An 11,262-nucleotide genomic window follows, 5' to 3' on the forward strand; every position below is an offset into this window, starting at 1 on the left:
TAATGCGAGTGTAGCGAAATGCTTGTGCTTCTAGTTCCGACAATGCAGTAATAACCAACAAGTAATCTAACCTAACAATTCCACAACTACTACCTTATACACACAAGTGTAAAGGGACAAAGAATATGTACATAAAGATATATGAATGAGTGATGGTACAGAACGGCATAGGCAAGATGCAGTAGATGGTATAGTGTACAGTCTATACATATGAGATGAGTAATGTAGGGTATGTAAACATAAAGTGGCATAGTTTAAAGTGGCTAGTGATACATGTATTACATAAAGATGGCAAGATGCAGTGGATGATATACAGTACAGTATATACATATACATATGAGATGAGTAATGTAGGGTATGTAAACATTATATTAAGTGGCATTGTTTAACTTCTTATGGCTGCAAGGGGCAGTATTGAGTAGCCAGTTAAATTGTGCCCATTTCAAACGGCCTCGTACTCAATTCTTGCTCGTACAATATGCATATTATTATTACTATTGGATAGAAAACACTCTCTAGTTTCTAAAACCGTTTGAATTATTTCTCTGAGTGAAACAGAAGTCATTCTGCAGCACACTTCCTGACCAGGAAGTGGAATGTCAGAAAACGATGCTCTGTTCAACTTCATGCCTATACATGGGCATGATACGTAAGAGTCTACATACACTTCATACACCTTCCCCTGGTTGTCAAGAGGCGGTGAGAGAAAAAAATTCGTGTTTATCTTGGTCTGAGGTGGAATTAAAGCTCTTTGTTTGACGTGACCGTCCACTTCCTGTTTCTGGAGCGCGCGAAAGAGGACATGGATTTGCCTTCTGTTTTGCTCTCGTTATGGACGACTAACATCTCCGTCTTAGATTTTATTTGATACATGTGACCATATCATCGTAAAGTATGTTTTTTCAATATAGTTTAATCAGATTATTGAAATTTTTTCGGGAGTTTTGCCGTGTTCCGTTCTCTGACTTTGTTTACGTTGGAGAGATCCGTGCCACTTGGCAAGTGCGCTTCCTAAATCGAGAGGGAAAATGAAGGTTCTAAATCCAAACACCGACTGTTCTGGACAAAGGACACCTTGTCCAACATTCTGATGAAAGATCAGCAAAAGTAAGAAACATTTTATGATGCTATTTCATATATCTGTCGAACTGTGTACTAGTCGTGGGCGGCCAACGTTTTGGCTACTCTAAGCTATACCGAAGCTGCATAACGTAATGAAGTTATTTTTAGAATTCTAACACTGTGATTTCATTAATAACTAATGGATCTATCATTTCCTATACAACATGTATTTTTTAGTTATGTTTATGAATAGCTATTTGGTCAGAATATGTGTGTCAGAAAAAGTGTCAGTAAAATATCCGAACGTTGTGGGAAATAGTAGCTACGTTAGCATAATGGGTAACCACTGATTTCAGCTCTAAATATGCACATTTTTGAACAAAACATAAGTGTATGTATAACCTGATGTTATAGGACTGTCATCTGAGGAAGAAAATCAAGGTTAGTCAAAAATTATATATCTTTTGCCTGTTTGTTACGATCGCTTACTTTTGCTACTGGGAAATTGCTTGTGTTTTTGGCTATTGTGGCTACGCTAATATAACGCTATATTGTGTTTTCGCTGTAAAACACTTGATAAATCGGAAATATTGTCTGGAATCACAAGATGCCTGTCTTTCAATTGCTGTACACTATGTATTTTTCAGAAATGTTTTATGATGAGTAATTAGGTATTTGACGTTGGTGTCTGTAAATATTATGGCTGCTTTCGGTGCAATTTCTGACTGTAGCTGCAATGTAAACTATGATTTATACCTGAAATATGCACATTTTTCTAACAAAACATATGCTATACAATAAATATGTTATCAGACTGTCATCTGATGAAGTTGTTTCTTGGTTAGTGGCTATTTATATCTTTATTTGGTCGAATTTGTGATAGCTACTGATGGAGTAAAAAACTGATGGAGTAAGAAAAGTGGTGTCTTTTGCTAACGTGGTTAGCTAATAGATTTACATATTTTGTCTTCCCTGTAAAACATTTTAAAAATCGGACATGTTGGCTTGATTCACAAGATGTGTACCTTTCATATGCTGTATTGGACTTGTTAATGTGTGAAAGTTAAATATTTAAAAAAAATATCTTTTGAATTTCGCGCCCTGCACTTTGAGCTGGCTGTTGTCATAAGTGTACCGACGTCGGGCTTGCACGCCAAACAGGTTAAAGTGGCTAGTGATACATTTTTACATAATTTCCATCAATTCCCATTATTAAAGTGGCTGGAGTTGAGTCAGTATGTTGGCAGCGGCCACTAAATGTTAGTGGTGGCTGTTTAACAGTCTGATGGCCCTGAGATAGAAGCTGTTTTTCAGTCTCTCGGTCCCTGCTTTGATGCACCTGTACTGACCTCGCCTTCTGGATGATAGCGGGGTGAACAGGCAGTGGCTCGGGTGGTTGTTGTCCTTGATGATCTTTATGGCCTTCCTGTGACATCGGGTGGTGTAGGTGTCCTGGAGGGCAGGTAGTTTGCCCCCGGTGATGCGTTGTGCAGACCTCACTACCCTCTGGAGAGCCTTACGGTTGTGGGCGGAGCAGTTGCCGTACCAGGCGGTGATACAGCCCGACAGGATGCTCTCGATTGTGCATCTGTAGAAGTTTGTGAGTGCTTTTGGTGACAAGACAAATTTCTTCAGCCTCCTGAGGTTGAAGAGGCGCTGCTGCGCCTTCTTCACAACGCTGTCTGTGTGGGTGGACCAATTCAGTTTGTCCGTGATGTGTACACCGAGGAACTTAAAACTTTCCACCTTCTCCACTACTGTCCCGTCAATGTGGATAGGGGGGTGCTCCCTCTGCTGTTTCCTGAAGTCCACAAGGGACACCAATCCGGAAGAAGTTTTAAAGGGTGATTAATTAAAGGGTGATTAAAGGGTGATTAATTCCAACTCTCTGTGAAATGCTGCAGATCTGCCCGCAGACGAGGTAGGAACACATATCCCACACAGAAGAGGTGGATAGAATTTGACAGGTCAAGGTAGCATTCTTCCTCCAAACTGTGCAGCAAGTTGTAGTACTGACATGTCACAGCACTCCAAACATCTCTCCATAAGCATTCCACTCTAACAAAGCGAAATAAAAGGATTTGTGGGGGGCAGGAACCTAATCTCTGTGGTTCTGTGGTCTTCCTCCATGAATACTGAACACTGTGGTGGGTCCAAGGTTATAGAAATGCAAGTTATGTGTGCCTCTGTGAGTGGTTACTGTCTGTATGTGACGCAGACACCTATCTGAGTGTACCTGAAACATTTAAATATAGAGGGCTATGTGTCTCACCACTTTTTTATTGCAAGGCTAACCCACAGGGAAATCATGACTTGGCAGCAACAGGGGCTTGATAGTCCAGTGAAAATGGCTGAGTGTTGATGTGGTGTAAATCTGAAAATTAGCAGCTGGCATCTTAATGTTTTTTTAGTTAATGCATGTGAGACAGGTTCCATGTACAACAAGACAGGAAGAGAGGAAGAGAGAAACATAACACAGAACAGTTTAATACCCTCAGGTTATGGACACTTTTTGCCAGCAATAAAGCTTCCACGGCCTGTTCCTCGGACAGTGAACATACATCTGGCAATATCTACATTTTCGACCCCTTGATCAGCTCACACTCTGAAATTAAAGAAAATAGCTTACTTTTTGTAGATATTGTTGATGGAATTTATATGTTTAAATGAATGATTAGAATATTCCACCCTGAAACCATATAATTGTATGAAATTGATTAGAATCATAAAATTATTATTAATGATGTGTGTAGTTTTAGTCAGTAAAATTATAATAAATGATGTGTGTAGTTTTAGTCAGAATTAGGGTAAAACAATATATCTGTACAATATGCCTCTATAGTATCTTAAACACAGACTGTCTGAGCAAGATTCGGTGCCGACCTTGGCTAGGGGCCACTGAGAGATTTGGGAAAGGACAGGGAGTGCTTTTCACAGTCCCTAATCTTTGTCGACTGGGTATTGATACAGTATGTGCGTAGAATACCTACTGTTCGTGTGTATGTACGTATGTGCGTATGATATCTGCTGTTTGTGTGGAAGTATGTGCGCCGCTATAAAATGTATGTCTTTGTATTGTGAACGGAAGAACGTTCTCGTGAATAAACTGTACTAACCTTTTGCATAAGTTGAGTCTTTGACTAGTTATTATTAAACCCATGGTCTTACAAACCTCGGGGATTGGTCAAAGCTATTGATTGATTGTTATTATCATTGGGATTAAAAATTCTCATGACAGATATGAAAACAATTACTGAGATATGACCGTTCAATCTAAAGCAGCAGATGTCATTTTCAGGATACGTCAATACAGCACAGAAAGCTTAACACCAGACTGGTATTGTGGTTGTTCATTAGGTGGTGGGAAATATGCAATATGTGTGCAAAATAATATACTTACCTTCCTTGAAAATCCATCTATACCACCAAAGATGACAATGTTGTATCTTGAAAAAAAGCATTGTAATTAAAAGTGAAATGTTTAACGTTGTCACGTTCCTGACCTGTTTTCTGTTGTTTTTGTATGTGTTTAGTTGGTCAGGGCGTGAGTTGGGGTGGGCATTCTATGTTATGTGTTTCTATGTTGGGTTAAATGTGTTGCCTGATATGGTTCTCAATTAGAGGCAGGTGTTTGACGTTTCCTCTGATTGAGAACCATATTAAGGTAGGCTGTTCTCACTGTTTGTTTGTGGGTGATTGTTGCTGTGTCTGTGTTTTGTTGCACCACACGGTACTGTCTCGTTCGTTCATTCGTTTTTCCTGTTCGTGCGTTCTTCGTTATATTGTAGTTCTCATGTTCAGGTCTGTTTAACGTCGTTTGTTGTTTTGTAAATTGTTCATGTGTCTTTCGTGTCAGTGTTTGTCTTGTCTAATTAAATCATCATGTATTTATCACCCGCTGCGTCTTGGTCCACTCTCTCCCCGAAAGACGAACGTTACAGAATCACCCACCAACGAAGGATCAAGCAGCGGGTTAACGGGCAGCAGCAACAGCGCAAGCAGGAGAAATGGACATGGGAGGACGAGCTGGACGGAAAAGGACCCTGGGCAGAGCCAGAGGAGTATCGCCGCCCCAAAGCAGAGCTGGAGGCAGCAAAAGCAGAGAGGCGGCGTTTCGAGGAGCTAGCTCGGCAGCAGGAGCCGGATCTGGGTTACACCACTTGGGAGGAAATAGACAGGTGGTCGGTTGACCCAGGGAGAGTGCCGGCGCCCGCCTGGGATTCGATGGAGCAATGTGCAGAGGGATACCGGCGAATGAGGTTAGCACGACGACGCGGTAAGAAGCCCGTGAAGAAACCCCAAAAATGTCTTGGGGGGGGGCTAAAGGGTAGTGTGGCGAAGGCAGGTAGGAAACCTGCGCCCACTTCCCATGCTTACCGTGGAGAGCGGGAGTACGGGCAGACACCGTGTTATGCGGAAGAGCGCACGGTGTCTCCTGTACGTGTGCATAGCCCGGTGCGGGTTATTCCACCTCCCCGCACTGGCCGGGCTAGATTGAGCATTGAGCCAAGTGCCATGAAGCCGGCTCTACATATCTGGCCTCCAGTACGTCTCATTGGGCCGGTGTACATGGCACCAGCCTTACGCATGGTGTCCCCGGTTCGCCTACACAGCCCAGTGCGGGTTATTCCACCTCCCCGCACTGGACGGGCTACGGGGAGCATTCAACCAGGTAAGGTTGGGCAGGCTCGGTGCTCAAGGGAGCCAGTACGCCTTCACGGTCCGGTATTTCCGGCGCCACCTTCCCGCCCCAGCCCAGTACCACCAGTGCCTACACCACGCACCAGGCTTCCAGTGCATCTCCAGAGCCCTGTTCCTCCTCCACGCACTCTCCCTGTGGTGCGTGTCTCCAGCCCAGTGCCTCCAGTTCCGGCACCACGCACCAAGCCTCCTGTGCGTCTCCAGAGCCCTGTACGCACTGTTCCTTCTCCCCGCACTCGCCCTGAGGTGCGTGCCCTCAGTCCGGTACCACCAGTTCCGGCACCACGCACCAGGCCTATAGTGCGCTTTGAGAATCCAGTGTGCCCTGTTCCTGCTCCCCGCACTAGCCTTCAGGTGCGTGTCTCCAGTCCGGTACCACCAGTTCCGGCACCACGCACCAGGCCTACTGTGCGCCTCAGCAGGTCAGAGTCGGCCGTCTGCCCAACGCCGCCTGCACTGCTCGTCTGCCCAACGCCGCCTGCACTGCTCGTCTGCTCAACGCCGCGTGCACTGCTCGTCTGCCCAGCGCCGTCTGAGCCATCCGTCTGCCCAGCGCCGTCTGAGCCATCCGTCTGCCCAGCGCCGTCTGAGCCATCCGTCTGCCCAGCGCCGTCTGAGCCATCCGTCTGCCCAGCGCCGTCTGAGCCATCCGTCTGCCCAGCGCCGTCTGAGCCATCCGTCTGCCCAGCGCCGTCTGAGCCATCCGTCTGCCCAGCGCCGTCTGAGCCGCCCGTCTGTCCCGAGCCGCCCGTCTGTCCCGAGCCGTCAGAGCCGTCCGTCAGTCAGGAGCCGCTAGAGCCGTCAGCCAGTCAGGAGCCGCCAGAGCCGCCAGCCAGTCAGGAGCCGCCAGAGCCGCCAGCCAGTCAGGAGCCGCCAGAGCCGCCAGCCAGTCAGGAGCCGCCAGAGCCGCCAGCCAGTCAGGAGCCGCCAGAGCCGCCAGCCAGTCAGGAGCCGCCAGAGCCGCCAGCCAGTCAGGAGCCGCCAGAGCCGCCCTCCAGTCATGAGCTGCCCTCCAGTCATGAGCTGCCCTCCAGTCATGAGCTGCCCTTCAGTCATGAGCTGCCCTCCAGTCATGAGCTGCCCTCCAGTCATGAGCTGCCCTCCAGTCATGAGCTGCCCTCCAGTCATGAGCTGCCTTCCAGTCATGAGCTGCCTTACAGTCCGGAGTTGCCATTCAGTCCGGAGTTGCCATTCAGTCCGGAGTTGCCATTCAGTCCGGAGCTGCCATTCAGTCCGGAGCTGCCATTCAGTCCGGAGCTGCCATTCAGTCCGGAGTTGCCATTCAGTCCGGAGCTGCCATTCAGTCCGGAGCTGCCATTCAGTCCGGAGCTACCTCTCTGTCCTGAGCTACCTCTCTGTCCTGAGCTACCTCTCTGTCCTGAGCTACCTCTCTGTCCTGAGCTACCTCTCTGTCCTGAGCTACCTCTCTGTCCTGAGCTACCTCCTAAATCATGTGGGGGCCTTGGGGAGGATTCTTAGGCCAAGGTCGTGGGCGAGGGTCGCCACTCAAAGGACGCTAAGGAGGGGGACAAAGACAGTGGTGGAGTGGTGTCCTCGTCCACCGCCGGAGCCGCCACCGCGGACAGATGCCCACCCAGACCCTCCCCTTGAGTTTTAGGGGTGCGCCCGGAGTTCGCACCTTGAGGGGGGGGGGGGTTCTGTCACGTTCCTGACCTGTTTTCTGTTGTTTGGTATGTGTTTAATTGGTCAGGGCGTGAGTTTGGGTGGGTAGTCTATGTTATGTGTTTTCTATGTTGGGTTAATGGTTTGCCTGGTATGGTTCTCAATTAGAGGCAGGTGTTTGACGTTTCCTCTGATTGAGAATCATATTAAGGTAGGCTGTTCTCACTGTTTGTTTGTGGGTGATTGTTGCTGTGTCTGTGTTTTCTTGCACCACACGGTACTGTCTCGTTCGTTCATTCGTTTTTCCTGTTCGTGCGTTCTTCGTTATATTGTAGTTCTCATGTTCAGGTCTGTTTAACGTCGTTTGTTGTTTTGTAAATTGTTCAAGTGTCTTTCGTGTCAGTGTTCGTCTTGTCTAATTAAATCATCATGTATTTATCACCCGCTGCGTCTTGGCTCTCTCCCTGAAAGACGAACGTTACAAACGTATTAACCTGATTCATTATTTATGTATTATCAGTTGATGAAGAAAAAATCTAATTTCATACATCATTTAAAATTTGTCTACAAATAAGTGAGAATAAAAAAGTAAAAATAACTTCTTAGATTTGATGGAGACATTATACATCTTAGTACCTTATCAATTTATATCAATGTGGACGAGAGACACGGGAGCAGAAACACAGCATTTTTGCCGAACATTGCAATGGAGATGGATCATTCTGGCAATGATACCTGCACCATCTACATGCTGCAAAGACTCCCTAACTCTTTGCCATTGTACATGATGGCCAATTGCATGGAGACTTCCTTTGACCATTCTTAAGCCTGCATGGGGCATCCTTGCCTTAATGACACTGACTTTCTGGTCTAACTCTTCATCTGACATATCAGAATAGCATTCTCTGACAGACATATTGTGTTCTTTCATACTTCTGTAAAAAAAAGCTAACCGTTACACTGTCATGAAATATGATTATATATCGACTATGAAACAAATATGACGTGGCCTGCTTATGAGTTGCCATGAAAGAAAGTTAGATTAATTCAACTAAAAAATATGTAGAAGTTGGACGGAAGAACGCCCAGTGCTGCTTACCCGAGATGCCATCATCACACAGTCCTTCGTAGGTGTCCGCAATGACTTCCTTTGTGTTGGAAAGAAAGGCTGAACAGTAGTGATTGTAGCCAAACTGACACTCAAAAAATGGCCAAAATGGAGGGTGGTTGATAGCGAAATTAAATTGGAGTTTTGTTTTCAAATACATGTTTTGTTCTCAAAATATTTTTGGGGATGTCACGTTCCTGACCTGTTTTCTGTTGTTTTGTATGTGTTTAGTCAGTCAGGGCGTGAGTTGGGGTGGGCATTCTATGTTATGTGTATCTATGTTGGTTAATGGGTTACCTGATATGGTTCTCAATTAGAGGCAGGTGGTTTACGTTTCCTCTGATTGAGAGCCATATTAAGGTAGGTTGTTTCACATTGTTTGTTGTGGGTGGTTGTCTCCTGTGTTTGTATGTTGGTACCACATGGGACTGTATCGTTCGTTCGTTTGTTTTGTAGTCTGTACCTGTTCGTGCGTTCTTCGTTGTATGTAAGTTCTCATGTCCAGGTCTGTCTACGTCGTTTTGTTATTTTGTTAATTATCAAGTGTAGTTCGTTTTTTCGTCTTGTTTAATAAATTTCATTATGTCTAACTACCACGCTGCATATTGGTCATCTGATCCGTCTCGCCTCTCCTCGTCCGAGGAAGAGCTAGAGTTTCGTTACAGAACCACCCACCACAAACAATGTGAAACAACCTACCTTAATATGGCTCTCAATCAGAGGAAACGTAAACCACCTGCCTCTAATTGAGAACCATATCAGGTAACCCATTAACCAACATAGATACACATAACATAGAATGCCCACCCCAACTCACGCCCTGACCGACTAAACACATACAAAACAACAGAAAACAGGTCAGGAACGTGACATAACCCCCCCCTCAAGGTGCGAACTCCGGACGCACCAGCATAAAGTCTAGGGGAGGGTCTGGGTGGGCATCTGACCACGGTGGTGGTTCAGGCTCTGGGCGTGGTCCCCACCCCACCATAGTCAATCCCAGCTTCCCTATCCCCCTCCCAATGACCACCCTACTATTAAACCCACCTAATTTAAGGGGCAGCACCGGGATAAGGGGCAGCACCGGAATAAGGGGCAGCATCGGAATAAGGGGCAGCACCAGGATAAGGGACTGCAGCTCCGGACTGAGGGACTGCAGCTCCGGACTGAGGGACTGCAGCTCCGGACTGAATGGCGGATCCTGGCTGGCTGGCTCTGGCGGATCCTGGCTGGCTGGCTCTGGCGGATCCTGGCTGGACGGCTCATGGCTGGCTGACGGATCTGGCTAATGGCTGGCTGACGGATCTGGCTGCTCATGGCTGGCTGACGGATCTGGCTGCTCATGGCTGGCTGACGGATCTGGCTGCTCATGGCTGGCTGACGGATCTGGCTGCTCATGGCTGGATGACGGCTCTGGCTGCTCATGGCTGGATGACGGCTCTGGCTGATCCGGTCTGGCGGAAGGCTCTGGCTGATCCGGTCTGGCGGAAGGCTCTGGCTGATCCGGTCTGGCGGAAGGCTCTGGCTGATCCTGTCTGGCGGAAGGCTCTAGCGGCTCCTGTCTGGCGGACGGCTCTGTAGGCTCATGGCAGACGGGCGGCTTTGCAGGCTCATGGCAGACGGGCGGCTTTGAAGGCTCAATACAGACGGGCAGTTCAGGCGCCGCTTGGCAGACGGGCAGTTCAGGCGCCGCTTGGCAGACGGGCAGTTCAGGCGCCGCTTGGCAGACGGGCAGTTCAGGCGCCGCTTGGCAGACGGGCAGTTCAGGCGCCGCTTGGCAGACGGGCAGTTCAGGCGCCGTTGGGCAGACGGCAGACTCTGACCGGCTGAGACGCACTGTAGGCCTGGTGCGTGGTACCGGAACTGGTGGTACCGGACTGGAGACACGCACCTCAAGGCTAGTGCGGGGAGCGGGAACAGGACACACTGAGTTCTCAAAGCGCACTATAGGACTGGTGCGTGGTACCGGGACTGGTGGTACCGGGCTGAGGGCACGCACCTCAGAACGAGTGCGGGGAGAAAGATCAGTGCGTACAGGGCTCTGGATACGCACATGAGGCTTGGTGCGTGGTGCCGGAACTGGAGGCACTGGGCTGGATACACACACCACAGGGAGAGTGCGTGGAGGAGGAACAGGGCTCTGGAGACGCACTGGAAACCTGGTGCGTGGTGTAGGCACTGGTGGTACTGGCCTGGAGCGGGGAGGTGGCGCCGGAAATACCGGACCGTGCAGGCGTACTGGCTCCCTTGAGCACTGAGCCTGCCCAACCTTACCTGGTTGTATGCTCCCCGTCGCCCGACCAGTGCGGGGAGGTGGAATAACCCGCACCGGGCTATGTAGGCGAACCGGGGACACCATGCGTAAGGCTGGTGCCATGTAAGCCGGCCCGAGGAGACTTACTGGTGGCCAGATATGTAGGGCCGGCTTCATGACATCCGGCTCAATGCTCAATCTGGCCCGGCCGATACGAGGAGCTGGTATGTACCGCACCGGGCTGTGCACACGTACAGGAGACACCATGCGCTCTACTGCGTAACATGGTGTCTGCCCGTACTCTCGCTCTCCACGGTAAGTACAGGGAGTGGGCGCAGGTCTCCTACCTGACTTCGCCACTCTCCCTTCTAGCCCCCCCCCCAAGAAATTTTTGGGGTTTACTCACAGGCTTCCAGCCACGTCTCCTTGCTGCCTCCTCATACCACCGCTCCTGGGCTTTAGCTGCCTCCCTCTCTTCCTGAGATCGGCGATTCTCTCCTGCCTTAGCCCAGGG

This window comes from Salvelinus namaycush, chromosome 13 (assembly GCF_016432855.1).
Source record: "Salvelinus namaycush isolate Seneca chromosome 13, SaNama_1.0, whole genome shotgun sequence".
Taxonomy (NCBI): Eukaryota; Metazoa; Chordata; class Actinopteri; order Salmoniformes; family Salmonidae; genus Salvelinus; species Salvelinus namaycush.